Raw genomic sequence first — 21,219 nt, 5'->3', positions numbered from 1 at the left:
TCCCCCACCCCACCAGCTTCAAAATCATGGTTGACAACATTAATATTCAATCTTCTGCATTCTTACTCTTTTTCTTTATGCAGATTACCAATCTTTTTATTATTTTATTGCAATTTCCATGAATGTTCAAGGAAATGGGATACAACAGTTTTTCTTCTATTCATTTATCCCCCACCACCCCCCAGCTTCCAAATCATGTTGGACAACATTAATATTCTATCTTCTGCATTCTTACTGTTTTTCTTTATGCAGATTAACAATCTTTTATTATTTTATTGAAATTTCCATGAATGTTCAAGTAAATGGGATACAACAGTTTTTCTTTCTTTCTTTAATCCCCCACAAGACCCCTCCTTCCAAATCATGGTTGACAACATTAATATTCAATCTTCTGCATTCTTACACTTTTACTTTATGCAGATTAACAATCTTTTTATAATTTTATTGAAATTACCATGAATATTCAAGGAAATGGGATACAACAGTTTTCCTTTCTTTCTATTATCCCCCACAACCCCACAGCTTCCAAATCATTGTTGACAACATTAACATTCTATCTTCTGCATTCTTAATCTTTTTCTTTATGCAGATTAACAATCTTTTTATTATTTTATTGAAATTTCATGAATGTACAAAGAAATGGGATACAACAATTTCTCTTTCTCTATTTTATCCCCGACCCTCCAAGCTTCCACATCATGGTTGACACCATTAATATACTATCTTCTGCATTCTTACCCTTTTTCTTTATGCAGATTAACAATTTTTTATTATTTTATTGAAATTTCCATGAATGTTCAAGTAAATGGGATACAACAGTTTTTCTTTCTTTCTTTTATCCTCCAGCGCCCCCGCTTCCAAATCATGGTTGACAACATTAATATTCTATCTTCTGCATTCTTACACTTTTTCTTTATGCAGATTAATAATCTTTTTATTATTTTATTGAAATTTCCATGAATGTTCAAGGAAATGGGATACAACAGTTTTTCTTTCTTTCTTTTATCCCCCACCCCACCACCTTCCAAATCATTGTTGACAACATTAACATTCTATCTCCTGCATTCTTACTCTTTTTCTTTATGCAGATTAACAATCTTTTATTATTTTATTGAAATTTCCATGAATGTTCAAGGAAATGGGATACAACAGTTTTCCTTTCTTTCTTTTATCCCCCACTACCCCCAGCTTCCAAATCATTGTTGACAACATTAACATTCTATCTTCTGCATTCTTAATCTTTTTCTTTATGCAGATTAACAATCTTTTTATTATTTTATTGAAATTTCCATGAATGTTCAAGGAAATGGGATACAACAGTTTTTCTTTCTTTCTTTTATCCCCCACCCCACCAGCTTCCAAATCATGGTTGACAACATTAACATTCTATCTCCTGCATTCTTACTCTTTTTCTTTATGCAGATTAACAATCTTTTATTATTTTATTGAAATTTCCATGAATGTTCAAGGAAATGGGATACAACAGTTTTCCTTTCTTTCTTTTATCCCCCACTACCCCCAGCTTCCAAATCATTGTTGACAACATTAACATTCTATCTTCTGCATTCTTAATCTTTTTCTTTATGCAGATTAACAATCTTTTTATTATTTTATTGAAATTCCCATTAATATTCAAGGAAATGGGATACAACAGTTTTTCTTTCTTTCTTTTATCCTCCAGCGCCCCCAGCTTCCAAATCATGGTTTACAACATTAATATTCTATCTTCTGCATTCTTACTCTTTTTCTTTATGCAAATTAACTATCTCTTTATTATTGTATTGAAATTTCCATGAATGTTCAAGGAAATAGGATACAACAGTTTTTCTTTCTTTCTTTTATCCCCACCCCCGCCAGCTTCCAAATCATGGTTGACAACATTAACATTCTATCTCCTGCATTCTCACTCTTTTTCTTTATGCAGATTAACAATCTTTTATTATTTTATTGAAATTTCCATGAATGTTCAAAGAAATGGGATACAACATTTTTTCTTTCTTTCTTTCATCCCCCACCCACCCCCAGCTTCCAAATCATGTTTGACAACATAATATTCTATCTTCTCCCTTCATATTCTTTTTCTTTCTGCAGATTAACAATCTTGTCATTATTTTATTGAAATTTCATCAATGTTCAAGGAAATGGGATACAACAATTTCTCTTTCTTTCTTTTATCCCCCAACCCCAAGCTTCCAAATCATGGTTGACAAGATTAATTTTCTCTCTTCTGCATTCTTACACTTTCTCTTTATGCAGATTAACAATCTTTTTATTATTTTATTGAAATTTCCATGAATGTTCAAGGAAATGGGATACAACAGGTTTTCTTTCTTTCTTTTATCCCCCACCCCCCCGGCTTCCAAATCATGGTTGACAACATTAATATTCCATCTTCTGCATTCTTACTCTTTTTCTTTATGCAGATTAGCAATCTTTTTATTATTTTATTGAAATTTCCATGAATGTTCAAGGAAATGGGAGGCAATAGTTTTTCTTTCTTTCTTTTATCCCCCACCCCACCAGCTTCAAAATCATGGTTGACAACATTAATATGCAATCTTCTGCATTCTTACTCTTTTTCTTTATGCAGATTGACAATGTTTTATTATTTTATTGAAATTTCCATGAATGTTCAAGGAAATGGGATACAACACTTTTTCTTTCTTTCTATCATCCCCCAACCCCCCCAGCTTCCAAATCATGGTTGACAACCTTAACATTCTATCTTCTGCATTCTTACTATTTTTCTTTATGCAGATTACCAATCTTTTTATTATTTTATTGCAATTTCCATGAATGTTCAAGGAAATGGGATACAACAGTTTTTCTTCTATTCATTTATCCCCCACCACCCCCCAGCTTCCAAATCATGTTGGACAACATTAATATTCTATCTTCTGCATTCCTACTGTTTTTCTTTATGCAGATTAACAATCTTTTATTATTTTATTGAAATTTCCATGAATGTTCAAGTAAATGGGATACAACCGTTTTTCTTTCTTTCTTTAATCCCCCACAAGACCCCTCCTTCCAAATCATGGTTTGCAACATTAATATTCAATCTTCTGCATTCTTACACTTTTACTTTATGCAGATTAACAATCTTTTTATAATTTTATTGAAATTTCCATGAATATTCCAGGGAATGGGATACAACAGTTTTCCTTTCTTTCTTTTATCCCCCACAACCCCCCAGCTTCCAAATCATTGTTGGCAACATTAACATTCTATCTTCTGCATTCTTAATCTTTTTCTTTATGCAGATTAACAATCTTTTTATTATTTTATTGAAATTTCATGAATGTACAAGGAAATGGGATACAACAATTTCTCTTTCTCTATTTTATCCCCGACCCTCCAAGCTTCCACATCATGGTTGACACCATTAATATACTATCTTCTGCATTCTTACCCTTTTTCTTTATGCAGATTAACAATTTTTTATTATTTTATTGAAATTTCCATGAATGTTCAAGTAAATGGGATACAACAGTTTTTCTTTCTTTCTTTTATCCTCCAGCGCCCCCGCTTCCAAATCATGGTTGACAACATTAATATTCTATCTTCTGCATTCTTACACTTTTTCTTTATGCAGATTAATAATCTTTTTATTATTTTATTGAAATTTCCATGAATGTTCAAGGAAATGGGATACAACAGTTTTTCTTTCTTTCTTTTATCCCCCACCCCACCAGCTTCCAAATCATTGTTGACAACATTAACATTCTATCTCCTGCATTCTTACTCTTTTTCTTTATGCAGATTAACCATATTTTATTATTTTATTGAAATTTCCATGAATGTTCAAGGAAATGGGATACAACAGTTTTCCTTTCTTTCTTTTATCCCCACCCCCGCCAGCTTCCAAATCATGGTTGACAACATTAACATTCTATCTCCTGCATTCTCACTGTTTTTCTTTATGCAGATTAACAATCTTTTATTATTTTATTGAAATTTCCATGAATGTTCAAACAAATGGGATACAACTTTTTTTCTTTCTTTCTTTCATCCCCCACCCACCCCCAGCTTCCAAATCATGATTGACAACATAATATTCTATCTTCTCCCTTCATATTCTTTTTTTTTCTGCAGATTAACAATCTTGTCATTATTTTATTGAAATTTCATCAATGTTCAAGGAAATGGGATACAACAATTTCTCTTTCTTTCTTTTATCCCCCAACCCCAAGCTTCCAAATCATGGTTGACAAGATTAATTTTCTCTCTTCTGCATTCTTACACTTTTTCTTTATGCAGATTAACAATCTTTTTATTATTTTATTGAAATTTCCATGAATGTTCAAGGAAATGGGATACAACAGGTTTTCTTTCTTTCTTTTATCCCCCACCCCCCCGGCTTCCAAATCATGGTTGACAACATTAATATTCCATCTTCTGCATTCTTACTCTTTTTCTTTATGCAGATTAGCAATCTTTTTATTATTTTATTGAAATTTCCATGAATGTTCAAGGAAATGGGAGGCAATAGTTTTTCTTTCTTTCTTTTATCCCCCACCCCACCAGCTTCAAAATCATGGTTGACAACATTAATATTCTATCTTCTGCATTCTTACTCTTTTTCTTTATGCAGATTGACAATATTTTATTATTTTATTGAAATTTCCATGAATGTTCAAGGAAATGGGATACAACACTTTTTCTTTCTTTCTATCATCCCCCAACCCCCCCAGCTTCCAAATCATGGTTGACAACCCTAACATTCTATCTTCTGCATTCTTACTATTTTTCTTTATGCAGATTACCAATCTTTTTATTATTTTATTGCAATTTCCATGAATGTTCAAGGAAATGGGATACAACAGTTTTTCTTCTATTCATTTATCCCCCACCACCCCCCAGCTTCCAAATCATGTTGGACAACATTAATATTCTATCTTCTGCATTCTTACTGTTTTTCTTTATGCAGATTAACTGTCTTTTATTATTTTATTGAAATTTCCATGAATGTTCAAGTAAATGGGATACAACAGTTTTTCTTTCTTTCTTTAATCCCCCACAAGACCCCTCCTTCCAAATCATGGTTGACAACATTAATATTCAATCTTCAGCATTCTTACACTTTTACTTCATGCAGATTAACAATCGTTTTATAATTTTATTGAAATTTCCATGAATATTCAAGGAAATGGGATACAACAGATTTCCTTTCTTTCTTTTATCCCCCACAACCCCGCAGCTTCCAAATCATTGTTGACAACATTAACATTCTATCTTCTGCATTCTTACGCTTTTTCTTAATGCAGATTAACTATCTTTTTATTATTTTATTGAAATTTCCATGAATGTTCAAGGAAATGGGATACAACAGGTTTTCTTTCTTTCTTTTATCCCCCACCCCCCGGCTTCCAAATCATGGTTGACAACATTAATATTCCATCTTCTGCATTCTTACTCTTTTTCTTTATGCAGATTAGCAATCTTTTTATTATTTTATTGAAATTTCAATGAATGTTCAAGGAAATGGGAGGCAATAGTTTTTCTTCCTTCTTTTATCCCCCACCCCACCAGCTTCAAAATCATGGTTGACAACATTAATATTCTATCTTCTGCATTCTTAGTCTTTTTCTTTATGCAGATTGACAATGTTTTATTATTTTATTGAAATTTCCATGAATGTTCAAGGAAATGGGATACAACAGTTTTTCTTTCTTTCTTTTATCCCCCACAACCCACAGCTACAAAATCATGCTTGAGAACATTAATATTCTATCTTCTGCATTCTTACTGTTTTTCTTTATGCAGATTAACTTTGTTTTATTATTTTATTGAAATTACCATGAATGTTCAAGGAAATGGGATACAACAGTTTTTCTTTCTTTCTTTTATCCCCCAACACCCCCCAGCTTCCAAATCATGGTTGACAACATAATATTCTATCTTCTGCCTTCTTACTCTTTCTTTATGCAGATTAACAGTCTTTTTATTATTTTATTGAAATTTCCATGAATGTTCAAGGAAATGGGCTACAACACTTTTTCTTTCTTTCTATCATCCCCCAACCCCCCCAGCTTCCAAATCATGGTTGACAACCTTAACATTCTATCTTCTGCTTTCTTACTATTTTTCTTTATGCAGATTACCAATCTTTTTATTATTTTATTGCAATTTCCATGAATGTTCAAGGAAATGGGATACAACAGTTTTTCTTCTATTCATTTATCCCCCACCACCCCCCAGCTTCCAAATCATGTTGGACAACATTAATATTCTATCTTCTGCATTCTTACTGTTTTTCTTTATGCAGATTAACAATCTTTTATTATTTTATTGAAATTTCCATGAATGTTCAAGTAAATGGGATACAACAGGTTTTCTTTCTTTCTTTTATCCTCCAGCGCCCCCAGCTTCCAAATCATGGTTGACAACATTAATATTCTATCTTCTTTATTCTTACTCTTTTTCTTTATGCAGATTAACTATCTTTTTATTATTGTATTGAAATTTCCATGAATGTTCAAGGAAATAGGATACAACAGTTTTTCTTTCTTTCTTTTATCCCCACCCCCGCCAGCTTCCAAATCATGGTTGACAACATTAACATTCTATCTCCTGCATTCTTACTCTTTTTCTTTTTGCAGATTAACAATCTTTTATTATTTTATTGAAATTTCCATGAATCTTCAAAGAAATGGGATACAACATTTTTTCTTTCTTTCTTTCAACCCCCACCCACCCCCAGCTTCCAAATCATGTTTGACAACATAATATTCTATCTTCTCCCTTCATATTCTTTTTCTTTCTGCAGATTAACAATCTTGTCATTATTTTATTGAAATTTCATGAATGTTCAAGGAAATGGGATACAACAATTTTTCTTTCTTTCTTTTATCCCCCAACCCCAAGCTTCCAAATCATGGTTGACAAGATTAATTTTCTCTCTTCTGCATTCTTACAGTTTTTCTTTATGCAGATTAACAATCTTTTTATTATTTTATTGAAATTTCCATGAATGTTCAAGGAAATGGGATACAACACATTTTCTTTCTTTCTTTTATCCCCCACCCCCGCCCAGCTTCCAAATCGTGTTTGACAACATTAATATTCTATCTTCTGCATTCTTACACCTTTTCTTTATGCAGATTGACAATCTCTTCATTATTTTATTGAAATTTCCATGAATGTTCAAGGAAATGTGATACAAGAGTTTTTGTCTCTTTCTTTTATCCCTCACCCCCCCCCCAGCTTCCAAATCATGGTTGACAACATTAATATTCTATCTTCTCCATTGTTACACTTTTTCTTTATGCAGATTAACAATATTTTATTATTTTATTGAAATTTCCATGAATGTTCAAGGAAATGGGATTCAATACTTTTTCTTTCTTCTTTTATCGCCCACGCCCCCCAGCTTCCAAATCATGGTTGACAACATTAATATTCTATCTTCTGCATTCTTACTTTTTTTCTTTATGCAGATTAACTTTGTTTTATTATTTTATTGAAATTTCCATGAATGTTCAATTAAATGGGATACAACAGTTTTTCTTTCTTTCTTTCATCCCCGAACCCCCCCCCCCCCGGCTACCAAATCATGGTTGACAACATTAATATTCCATCTTCTGCATTCTTACTCTTTTTCTTTATGCAGATTAACAATCTTTTATTATTTTATTGAAATCTCCATGAAAGTTCAAGGAAATGGGATACAACAGTTTTTCTTTCTTTCTTTTATCCCGCACAACCCCCCAGCTTCCAAATCATTGTTGAGAACATTAACATTCAATCTTCCGCATTCTTAATCTTTTTCTTTATACAGATTAACATTCTTTTTATTATTTTATTGAAATTGCCATGAATGTTCAAGGAAATGGGATACAACAGTTTTCCTTTCTTTCTTTTATCCTCCAGCGCCCCGAGCTTCCAAATCATGCTTGACAACATTAATATTCTATCTTCTGCATTCTTACTCTTTTTCTTTATGCAGATTAACAATCTTTTTATTATTGTATTGAAATTTCCATGTATGTTCAAGGAAATAGGATAGAAGAGTTTTTCTTTCTTTCTTTTATCCCCAATCCCGCCAGCTTCCAAATCATGGTTGACAACATTAATATTCTATCTTCTGCATTCTTACACTTTTTCTTTATGCAGATTAACAATATTTTATTATTTTATTGAAATTTCCATGAATGTTCAAGGAAATGGGATTCAACAATTTTTCTTTCTTTCTTTTATCTCCCACCCCCCCGGCTTCCAAATCATGGTTGTCAACATTAATATTCCATCTTCTGCATTCTTACTCTTTTTCTTTATGCAGATTAGCAATCTTTGTATTATTTTATTGAAATTTCCATGAATGTTCAAGTAAATGGGAGGCAACAGTTTTTCTTTCTTTCTTTTATCCACCACCCACCCAGCTTCAAAATCATGGTAGACAACATTAATTTTCTATCTTCTGCATTCTTACTCTTTTTCTTTATGCAGATTGACAACGTTATATTATTTTATTGAAATTTCCATGAATGTTCAAGGAAATGAGATACAACAGTTTTTCTTTCTTTCTTTTATCCCCCACAACCCACAGCTTCCAAATCATGCTTGACAACATTAATATTCTATCTTCTGCATTCTTACTTTTTTTCTTTATGCAGATTAACTTTGTTTTATTATTTTATTGAAATTTCCATGAATGTTCAATTAAATGGGATACAACAGTTTTTCATTCTTTCTTTTATCCCCCAAAACCCCCCACCTTCCAAATCATGGTTGACAACATAATATTCTATCTTCTGCCTTCTTACTCTTTCTTTATGCAGATTAAAAATCTTTTTATTATTTTATTGAAATTTCCATGAATGATCAAGGAAATGGGCTACAACACTTTTGCTTTCTTTCTATCATCCCCGAACCCCCCCAGCTTCCAAATCATGGTTGACAACATTAACATTCTATCTTCTGCATTCTTACTATTTTTCTTTATGCAGATTACCAATCTTTTTATTATTTTATTGCAATTTCCATGAATGTTCAAGGAAATGGTATACAACAGTTTTTCTTTCATTCATTTCCCCCCCCCCAGCTTCCAAATCATGTTGGACCACATTAATATTCTATCTTCTGCATTCTTACTGTTTTTCTTTATGCAGATTAACAATCTTTTATTATTTTATGGAAATTTCCATGAATGTTCAAGTAAATGGGATAGTACAGTTTTTCTTTCTTTCTTTAATCCCCCACAATACCCCACCTTCCAAATCATGGTTGACAACATTAATATTCAATCTTCTGCATTCTTACACTTTTACTTTATGCAGATTAAGAATCTTTTTATTATTTTATTGAAATTTCCATGAATATTCAAGGAAATGGGATACAACAGTTTTTCTTTCTTTCTTTCATCACCCACCCACCCCCGGATTCCAAATCATGATTGACAACATAATATTCTATCTTCTGCCTTCATATTCTTTTTCTTTATGCAGATTAACAATCTTTTCATTATTTTATTGAAATTTCATGAATGTTCAAGGAAATGGGATACAACAATTTCTCTTTCTTTCTTTTATCCCCCACCCCCAAGCTTCCAAATCTTGGTTGAGAAGATTAATTTTCTCACTTCTGCTTTCTTACACTTTTTCTTTATGCAGATTAACAATCTATTTATTATTTTATTGAAATTTCCATGAATGTTCAAGGAAATGGGATACAACAGTTTTTCTTTCTTTCTTTTATCCCCCATACCCCCCAGCTTCCAAATCATGGTTGACAACATTAATATTCTATCTTCTGCATTCTTACTTTTTTTCTTTATGCAGATTAACTTTGTTTTATTATTTTATTGAAATTTCCATGAATGTTCAAGGAAATGGGATACGACACTTTTTCTTTCTTTATATCATCCCCCAACCCCCCCAGCTTCCAAATCATGGTTCAAAACATTAATATTCTAACTTCTACATTCTTACACTTTTTCTTTATGCAGATTAACAATCTTTTTATTATTTTATTGAAATTTCCATGAATGTTCAAGGAAATGGGATACAACACATTTTCTTTCTTTGTTTTATCCCCCACCCCCGCCCAGCTTCCAAATCGTTGTTGACAACATTAATATTCTATCTTCTGCATTCTTACACCTTTTCTTTATGCAGATTGACAATCTCTTCATTATTTTATTGAAATTTCTATGAATGTTCAAGGAAATGGGAGGCAACAGTTTTTCTTTCTTTCTTTTATCCACCACCCCCCCAGCTTCAAAATCATGGTTGACAATATTAATATTCAATCTTCTGCATTCTTACTCTTTTTCTTTATGCAGATTGACAATGTTTTATTATTTTATTGAAATTTCCATGAATGTTCAAGGAAATGGGATACAACAGTTTTTCTTTCTTTCTTTTATCCCCCACAACCCACAGCTACCAAATCATGCTTGACAACATTAATATTCTATCTTCTGCATTCTTACTGTTTTTCTTTATGCAGATTAACTTTGTTTTATTATTTTATTGAAATTTCTATGAATGTTCAAGGAAATGGGATACAACAGTTTTTCTTTCATTCTTTTATCCCCACTACCCCCAGCTACCAAATCATGGTTGACAACATTAACATTCTATCTCCTGCATTCTTACTCTTTTTCTTTATGCAGATTAACAATCTTTTATTATTTTATTGAAATTTCCATGAGTGTTCAAGGAAATGGGAAACAACAGTTTTTCTTTCTTTCTTTTAACCCCCACCCCCCCCAGCTTCCAAATCATGGTTGACAACATTAATATTCTATCTTCTGCATTCTTACACTTTTTCTTTATGCAGATTAACAATCTTTTTATTATTTTATTGAAATTTCCATGAATGTTCAAGGAAATGGGATACAACAGTTTTTCTTTCTTACTTTTATCCTCCAGCGCCCCCAGCTTCCAAATCATGGTTGACAACATTCATATTCTATCTTCTGCATTCTTACTCTTTTTCTTTATGCAGATTAACAATCTTTTTATTATTTTATTGAAATTTCCATGAATGTTCAAGGAAATGGGATACGACACTTTTTCTTTATTTCTATCATCCCCCAACCACCCCAGCTTCCAAATCATGGTTGAAAACAATGATATTCTATCTTCTACATTCTTACTCTTTTTCTTTATGCAGATTAACAATCTTTTTATTATTTTATTGAAATTTACATGAATGTTCAAGGAAATGGGATTACAACACTTTTTCTTTCTTTCTTTTATCCCCCACCACCGCCCAGCTTCCACATCATGGTTGACAACATTAATATTCTATCTTCCGGATTCTTACAGTTTTTCTGTATGCAGATTAACAATCTTTTTATTATTTTATTGAAATTTCCATGAATGTTCAAGGAAATGGGATACAACATATTTTCTTTCTTTCTTTTATGCCCCACCCCCGCCCAGCTTCCAAATCGTGGTTGACAACATTAATATTCTATTTTCTGCATTCTTACTCCATTTCTTTATGCAGATTGACAATCTCTTCATTATTTTATTGAAATTTCCATGAATGTTCAAGGAAATGTGATACAAGAGTTTTTGTCTCTTTCTTTTATCCCCCACACCCCCAGCTTCCAAATCATGGTTGACAACATTAATATTCTAACTTCTGCATTCTTACACTTTTTCTTTATGCAGATTAACAATACTTTATTATTTTATTGAAATTTCCATGAATGTTCAAGGAAATGGGAGGCAATAGTTTTTCTTTCTTTCTTTTATCCCCCACCCCACCAGCTTCAAAATCATGGTTGACAACATTAATATTCTATCTTCTGCATTCTTAGTCTTTTTCTTTATGCAGACTGACAATGTTTTATTATTTTTTTGAAATTTCCATGAATGTTCTAGAAAATGGGATACAACAGTTTTTCTTTCTTTCTTTTATCCCCCACAACCCACAGCTACCAAATCATGCTTGACAACATTAATATTCTATCTTCTGCATTCTTACTGTTTTTCTTTATGCAGATTAACTTTGTTTTATTATTTTATTTAAATTACCATGAATGTTCAAGGAAATGGGATACAACAGTTTTTCTTTCTTTCTTTTATCCCCCAACACTCCCCAGCTTCCAAATCATGGTTGACAACATTAATATTCTATCTTCTGCATTCTTACTGTTTTTCTTTATGCAGATTAACAATCTTTTATTTTTTTATTGCAATTTCCATGAATGTTCAAGGAAATGGGATACAACAGTTTTTCTTCTATTCATTTATCCTCCACCACCCCCCAGCTTCCAAATCATGTTGGACAACATTAATATTCTATCTTCTGCATTCTTACACCATTTCTTTATGCAGATTGACAATCTCTTCATTATTTTATTGAAATTTCCATTAATGTTCAAGTAAATGGGATACAACAGTTTTTCTTTCTTTCTTTAATCCCCCACAAGACCCCACCTTCCAAATCATGGTTGACAACATTAATATTCAATCTTCTGCATTCTTACACTTTTACTTTATGCAGATTAACAATCTTTGTATAATTTTATTGAAATTTCCATGAATATTCAAGGAAATGGGATACAACAGTTTTCCTTTCTTTCTTTTATCCCCCACAACCCCCCAGCTTCCAAATCATTGTTGACAACATTAACATTCTATCTTCTGCATTCTTAATCTTTTTCTTTATGCAGATTAACAATCTTTTTATTATTTTATTGAAATTCCCATGAATATTCAAGGAAATGGGATACAACAGTTTTTCTTTCTTTCTTTTATCCTCCAGCGCCCCCAGCTTCCAAATCATGGTTGACAACATTAATATTCTATCTTCTGCATTCTTACTCTTTTTCTTTATGCAGATTAACTATCTTTTTATTATTGTATTGAAATTTCCATGAATGTTCAAGGAAATAGGATACAACAGTTTTTCTTTCTTTCTTTTATCCCCACCCCCGACAGCTTCCAAATCAAGGTTGACAACATTAACATTCTATCTCCTGCATTCTTACTCTTTTTCTTTATGCAGATTAGCAATCTTTTATTATTTTATTGAAATTTCCATGAATGTTCAAAGAAATGGGATACAACATTTTTTCTTTCTTTCTTTCATCCCCCACGCACCCCCAGCTTCCAAATCATGTTTGACAACATAATATTCTATCTTCTCCCTTCATATTCTTTTTCTTTCTGCAGATTAACAATCTTGTCATTATTTTATTGAAATTTCATGAATGTTCAAGGAAATGGGATACAACAATTTCTCTTTCTTTCTTTTATCCCCCAACCCCAAGCTTCCAAATCATGGTTGACAAGATTAATTTTCTCTCTTCTGCATTCTTACAGTTTTTCTTTATGCAGATTAACAATCTTTTTATTATTTTATTGAAATTTCCATTAATGTTCAAGGAAATGGGATACGACACTTTTTCTTTATTTCTTTTATCCCCCACCCCGCCCAGCTTCCACATCATGGTTGACAACATTAATATTCTATCTTCTGCATTCTTACAGTTTTTCTTTATGCAGATTAACAATCTTTTTATTATTTTATTGAAATTTCCATGAATGTTCAAGGAAATGGGATACAACACATTTTCTTTCTTTCTTTTATCCCCCACCCCCGTCCAGCTTCCAAATCGTGGTTGACAACATTAATATTCTATCTCCTGCATTCTTACACCTTTTCTTTATGCAGATTGACAATCTCTTCATTATTTTATTGAAATTTCCATGAATGTTCAAGGAAATGTGATACAAGAGTTTTGTCTCTTTCTTTTATCCCCCACACCCCCCAAATTCCAAATCATGGTTGACAACATTAATATTCTATCTTCGCCATTCTTACACTTTTTCTTTATGCAGATTAACAATATTTTATTATTTTATTGAAATTTCCATGAATGTTCAAGGAAATGGGATACAATACTTTTTCTTTCTTCTTTTATCGCCCAAGCCCCCCAGCTTCCAAATCATGGTTGACAACATTAATATTCTATCTTCTGCATTCTTACTCTTTTTCTTTATGCCGATTAACAACATTTTTATTATTTTATTGAAATTTCCATGAATGTTCAAGGAAATGGGATGCGAAAGTTTTTCTTTCTTTCTTATATACCCAAAACCCCCAGATTCCAAATCATGGTTGACAACATTAATATTCTATATTCTACATTCTTACTCTTTTTCTTTATGTAGATTAACAATCTTTTTATTATTTTATTCAAATTTCCATGAATGTTCAAGGAAATGGGATAGAACAGTTTTTCTTTCATTCTTTTATCCCCCACCCCCCCAGCTTGCAAATCATGGTTGACAACATTAATATTCTATCTTCCGCATTCTTACTCTTTTTCTTCATGCAGATTTACAATCTTTTATTATTTTATTGATATTTCCATGAATGTTCAAGGAAATTGTATACAAAAGTTTTTATTTCTTTCTTTTATCCCCCAACACCACCTGCTTCCAAATCATGGTTGACAACATTAATATTCAATCTTCTGCATTGTTACACTTTTTCTTTATGCAGATTAACAATCTTTTTATTATTTTATTGAAATTTCCATGAATGTTCAAGGAAATGGGATACAAGAGTTTTTCTTTCTTTCTTTTATCCCCCACCCACGTCAGCTTCCAAATAATGGTTGACAACATTAACATTCTATCTCCTGCGTTGTTACTCTTTTTCTTTATGCAGACTAACAATCTTTTCTTATTTTATTGAAATTTCCATGAATGTTCAAGGAAATGGGATACAACATTTTTACTTTCTTCTATAATCGCCCTCGCCCCCAGCATCCAAATCATGGTTGACAACATCGATTTTCTATCTTCTGCATTCTTACACTTTTTGTTTATGCAGATTAACACTCTTTTCATTATTTTATTGAAATTTCCATGAATGTTCAAGGAAATGGGATACAACAGTTTTTCCTTCTATCTTTTATACCCCACCCCCGCCAGCTTCCAAATCATGGTTGACAACATTAATATTCTATCTTCTGCATTCTTACACTTTTTCTTTATGCAGAATAACAATCTTTTTATTATTTTATTGAAATTTAAATGAATGTTCTAGGAAATGGGATACAACAGTTTTTCATTCTTACTTTTATCCCCCACCCCGCCCAGCTTCCAAATCATGGTTGACAACATTAATATTCTATCTTCTGCATTCTTACACTTTTTCTTTATGCAGATTAGCAATCTTTTTATTATTTTATTCAAATTTCCACGAATGTTCAAGGAAATGGGATACAACAGTTTTTCATTCTTTCTTTTATCCCCCACCCCGCTCAGCTTCCAAATCATGGTTGAAAACATTAATATTCTATCTTCTGCATTCTTACTCTTCTTCTTTATGCAGATTAGCAATCTTTTTATTATTTTATTCAAATTTCCATGAATGTTCAAGGAAATGGGATACAACAGTTTTTCTTTCATTCTTTTATCCCCCACCCACCCATCTTCCAAATCATGGTTGACAACATTAATATTCTATCTTCTGCATTCTCACTCTTTTTCTTTATGTAGATTAACAATCTTTTTATTATTTTATTGAAATTTCCATGAATGTTCAAGGAAATGGGATACAACATTTTTACTTTCTTCTATAATCGCCCTCGCCCCCAGCTTCCAAATCATGTTGGACAACATTAATATTCCATCTTCTGCATTCTTACTCTTTTTCTTTATGCAGATTTACAATCTTTTATTATTTTATTGAAATTTCCATGAATGTCCAAGGAAATGGTATACAAAAGTTTTTATTTCTTTCTTTTATCCCCCAACACCACCTGCTTCCAAATCATGGTTGACAACATTAATATTCAATCTTCTGCATTGTTACAATTTTTCTTTATGCAGATTAACAATCTTTTTATTATTTTATTGAAATTTCCATGAATGTTCAAAGAAATGGGATACAACAGTTTTTCTTTCCTCCTTTAATATCCCACCCCCGCCAGCTTCCAAATCATGGTTGACAACATTGATATTCTATCTTCTGCATTCTTACACTTTTTCTCAATGCATATTAACATTCTTTTTAATATTTTATTGAAATTTCCATGAATGTTCAAGGAAATGGGATACAAGAGTTTTTCTTTCTTTCTTTTATCCCCCAACCCTCCGAGCTACCAAACCATGGTTGATAACATTAATATTCTATCTTCTGCATTCTTACTCTTTTTTTTATGCAGATTAACAATCATTTATTATTTTATTGAAATTTCCATGAATGTTCAAGACAATGGGATACAACTGCTTTTCTTTCTTTCTTTTATCCCCCACCACCCCCCACCTTCCAAATCATTGTTGACAACATTAATATTCAATCTTCTGTATTCTTACACTTTTTCTTTATGCAGATTAACAATCTTTTTATTATTTTATTGAAATTTCCATGAATGTTGAAGGAAATGTGATACAACAGTTTTTCTTTCTTTCTTTTATCCCCCACTCCACCCAGCTTCCAAATCATGGTTGACAAAATTAATATTCTATATTTTGCATTCTTAATCTTTTTCTTTATGCAGATTAACAATCTTTTTATTATTTTATTCTAATTTCAATGAATGTTCAAGGAAATGGGATACAACAGTTTTTCTTTCTTTCTTTTATCCTCCAGCGCCCGCAGCTTCCAAATCTTGGTTGAAAACATTAATATTGTATCTTCCGCATTCTTACTCTTTCTTTATGCAGATTAACAATCTTTTTATTACTTTATTGAAATTTCCATGAATGTTCAAGGAAATGGGATAAAACAGTGTTTCTTTCTTTCTTTTATCCCCCACCCCGGTCAGATTCAAAATCATGGTTGACACCATTAATATTATATCTTCTGCATTCTTACTCTTTTTCTCTATGCAGATTAACAATCTCTTTATTATTTTATTGAAATTTCAATGAATGTTCATAGAAATGTGACACAAGACTTTTTCTTTCTTTCTTTTATCCGCCACCCCCCCAGCTTCAAAATCATCGTTCACAACACTAATATTCTATCTTCTGCATTCTTACACTTTTTCTTTATGCATATTAACAATCTTTTTAGTATTTTATTGAAATTTCCATGAATGTTCAAGGAAATGGGATACAACAGTTTTTCTTTCTTTCTTTTATCCCCCACCGCCCCAGCTTCCAAATCATGGTTGAAAACATTCATATTCTATCTTCTGCATTCTTACACTTTTTCTTTATACAGATTAACAATCTTTTTATTATTTTATTGAAATTTCCATGAATGTTCAAGGAAATGGGATACAACAATTTTTCTTTCTTTCTTTTATCCCCCACCCCCCCCGCTTCCAAATCATGGTTGACAATATTAATATTCTATCTTCTGCATTCTTACACTTTTTCTTTATGCAGACTTACAATCTTTTTATTATTTTATTGAAATCTCCATGAATGTTCAAGGAAATGTGATACAACGTTATTTCTTTCTTTCTTTTATCCTCCAGCACCCCCAGCTTCCAAATCATGGTTGACAACATTAATATCCTATATTCTGCATTCTTACTCTATTTCTTTATGCAGATTAACAATCTTTTTATTATTTTATTGAAATTTCCATGAATGTTCAAGGAAATGGGATACAACTGTTTTTCTTTATTTTTTTATCCACCACCGCCGCCAGCTTTTAAATCATGGTTGACAAGATTAATATTCTATCTCCTGCATTCTTACTCTTATTCTTTATGCAGATTAACAATCTTTTATTATTTTATTGAAATTTCCATGAATGTTCAAGGAAATGGGATACAACAGTTTTTCTTTCATTCTTTCATCCCCCACACCCCCAGCTTCCAAATCATGGTTGACAACATAATATTCTATCTTCTGCCTTCATACAGTTTTTCTTTATGCAGATTCACAATCTTGTCATTATTTTATTGAAATTTCATGGATGTTCAAGGAAATGGGATACAACAATTTCTCTTTCTCTCTTTTATCCCCGGCCCTCCAAGCTTCCACATCATGGTTGACACCATTAATATTCTATCTTCTGCATTCTTTCTCTTTTTCTTTATGCAGATTAACAATCTTTTTATTATTTTATTGAAATTTCCATGAATGTTCAAGGAAATGGGATACAACAGGTTTTCTTTCTTTCTTTTATCCCCCACCCCCCGGCTTCCAAATCTTGGTTGACAACATTAATATTCTATCTTCTGCATTCTTACTCTTTTTCTTTATGCTGATTAGCAATCTTTTTATTATTTTATTGAAATTTCCATGAATGTTCAAGGAAATGGGAGGCAATAGTTTTTCTTTCTTTCTTTTATCCCCCACCCCACCAGCTTCAAAATCATGGTTGACAACATTAATATTCTATCTTCTGCATTCTTACTCTTTTTCTTTATGGAGATTGACAATGTTTTATTATTTTATTGAAATTTCCATGAATGTTCAAGGAAATGGGATACAACAGTTTTTCTTTCTTTCTTTTATCCCCCAACACCCCCCAGCTTCCAAATCATGGTTGACAACATAATATTCTATCTTCTGACTTCTTACTCTTTCTTTATGCAGATTACCAATCTTTTTATTATTTTATTGCAATTTCCATGAATGTTCAAGGAAATGGGATACAACAGTTTTTCTTCTATTCATTTATACCCCACTACCCCCCAGCTTCCAAATCATGTTGGACAACATTAATATTCTATCTTCGGCATTCTTACTGTTTTTCTTTATGCAGATTAACAATCTTTTATTATTTTATTGAAATTTCCATGAATGTTCAAGGAAATGGGATACAACAGTTTTTCTTTCTTTCTTTAATCCCCCACAAGACCCCTCCTTCCAAATCATGGTTGACAACATTAATATTCAATCTTCTGCATTCTTACAATTTTACTTTATGCAGATTAACAATCTTTTTATAATTTTATTGAAATTTCCGTGAATATTCAAGGAAATTGGATACGACAGATTTCCTTTCTTTCTTTTATCCCCCACAACCCCCCAGCTTCCAAATCATTGTTGACAACATTAACATTCTATCTTCTGCATTCTTACACTTTTTCTTAATGCAGATTAACTATCTTTTTATTATTTTATTGAAATTTCCATGAATGTTCAAGGAAATGGGATACAACAGGTTTTCCTTCTTTCTTTTATCCCCCACCCCCCCGGCTTCCAAATCATGGTTGACAACATTAATATTCCATCTTCTGCATTCTTACTCTTTTTCTTTATGCAGATTAGCAATCTTTTTATTATTTTATTGAAATTTCAATGAATGTTCCAGGAAATGGGAGGCAATAGTTTTTCTTTCTTTCTTTTATCCCCCACCCCACCAGCTTCAAAATCATGGTTGACAACATTAATATTCTATCTTCTGCATTCTTACTCTTTTTCTTCATGCAGATTGACAATGTTTTATTATTTTATTGAAATTTCCATGAATGTTCAAGGAAATGGGATACAACAGTTTTTCTTTCTTTCTTTTATCCCCCACAACCCACAGCTACAAAATCATGCTTGACAACATTAATAATCTATCTTCTGCATTCTTACTGTATTTCTTTATGCAGATTAACTTTGTTTTATTATTTTATTGAAATTACCATGAATGTTCAAGGAAATGGGATACAACAGTTTTTCTTTCTTTCTTTTATCCCCCAACCCCCCCCCAGCTTCCAAATCATGGTTGACAACATCATATTCTATCTTCTGCCTTCTTACTCTTTCTTTATGCAGATTAACAGTCTTTTTATTATTTTATTGAAATTTCCATGAATGTTCAAGGAAATGGGCTACAACACTTTTTCTTTCTTTCTATCATCCCCCAACCCCCCCCAGCTTCCAAATCATGGTTGACAACCTTAACATTCTATCTTCTGCATTCTTACTATTTTTCTTTATGCAGATTACCAATCTTTTTATTATTTTATTGCAATTTCCATGAATGTTCAAGGAAATGGGATACAACAGTTTTTCTTCTATTCATTTATCCCCCACCACCCCCCAGCTTCCAAATCATGTTGGACAACATTAATATTCTATCTTCTGCATTCTTACTGTTTTTCTTTATGCAGATTAACAATCTTTTATTATTTTATTGAAATTTCCTTGAATGTTCAAGGAAATGTGATACAAGATTTTTTCTCTCTTTCTTTTATCCCCCACCCCCCCAGCTTCCAAATCATGGTTGACAACATTAATATTCTATCTTCTGCATTCTTACTCTTTTTCTTTATGCAGATTAACAATCTTCTTATTCTTCTATTGAAATTTCCAGGAATGTTCAAGGAAATGGGATACAACTGTTTTTCTTTCTTTCTTTTATCCCCCACACCCGCCAGCTTCCAAATCATGGTTGACAACATTGATATTCTATCTTCTGCATTCTTACTCTTTTTCTTTATGCAGATTAACAATCTTTTTATTATTTTATTGAAATTTGTATGAATGTTCAAGGAAATGTGATACAGTTTTTCTTTCTTTCTTTTATCACCCACCCCCCCAGCTTCCAAATCGAGGATGACAACATTAATAAACTATCTTCTGCATTCTTACACTTTTTCTTTATGCAAATTAACAATCTTTTTATTATTTTATTGAAATTTCCATGAATGTTCAAGGAAATGGGATACAACAGTGTTTCTTTCTTTCTCTTATCCCCCACACCCCCCAGCTTCCAAATCATGGTTGACAACATTAATATTCTATCTTCTGCATTCTTAATCTTTCTTTATGCAGATTAACAATCTTTTTATTATTTTATTGAAATTTGCATGAATGTTCAAGGAAATGGGCTACAACACTTTTTCTTTCTTTCTATCATCCCCCAACCCCCCCAGCTTCCAAATAATGCTTGACAACATTAATATTCTATCTTCTGCATTCTTACTCTTTTTCTTTATGCAGATTAACAATCTTCTTATTCTTCTACTAAAATTTACATGAATGTTCAAGGAATTGGGATACAGTTTTTCTTTCTTTCTTTTATCCCCCAACCCCCCAGCTTCCAAATCATGGTTGACAACATTAATATTCTATCTTCTGTATTCTCACTCTTTTTCTTTATGCATTTTAACAACCTTTTTATTATTTTATTGAAATTTCCATGAATGTTCAATGTAATGGGATACAACAATTTTTCTTTCTTCTCTTAACACCCACGCCCCCCAGGTTCCAAATCCTGTTTGACAACATTAATAATCGGTATTCTGCATTCTTACTCTTTTTCTTTATGCAGATTAACAATCTTTTTATTATTTTATTGAAATTGCCATGAATGTTAAAGGAAATGGGATACAACAGTTTC

The sequence above is a fragment of the Cynocephalus volans genome, chromosome 4 (genome assembly GCF_027409185.1).
Source record: "Cynocephalus volans isolate mCynVol1 chromosome 4, mCynVol1.pri, whole genome shotgun sequence".
NCBI lineage: Eukaryota > Metazoa > Chordata > Mammalia > Dermoptera > Cynocephalidae > Cynocephalus > Cynocephalus volans.
Note: the sequence above shows the minus strand (reverse complement) of the source record.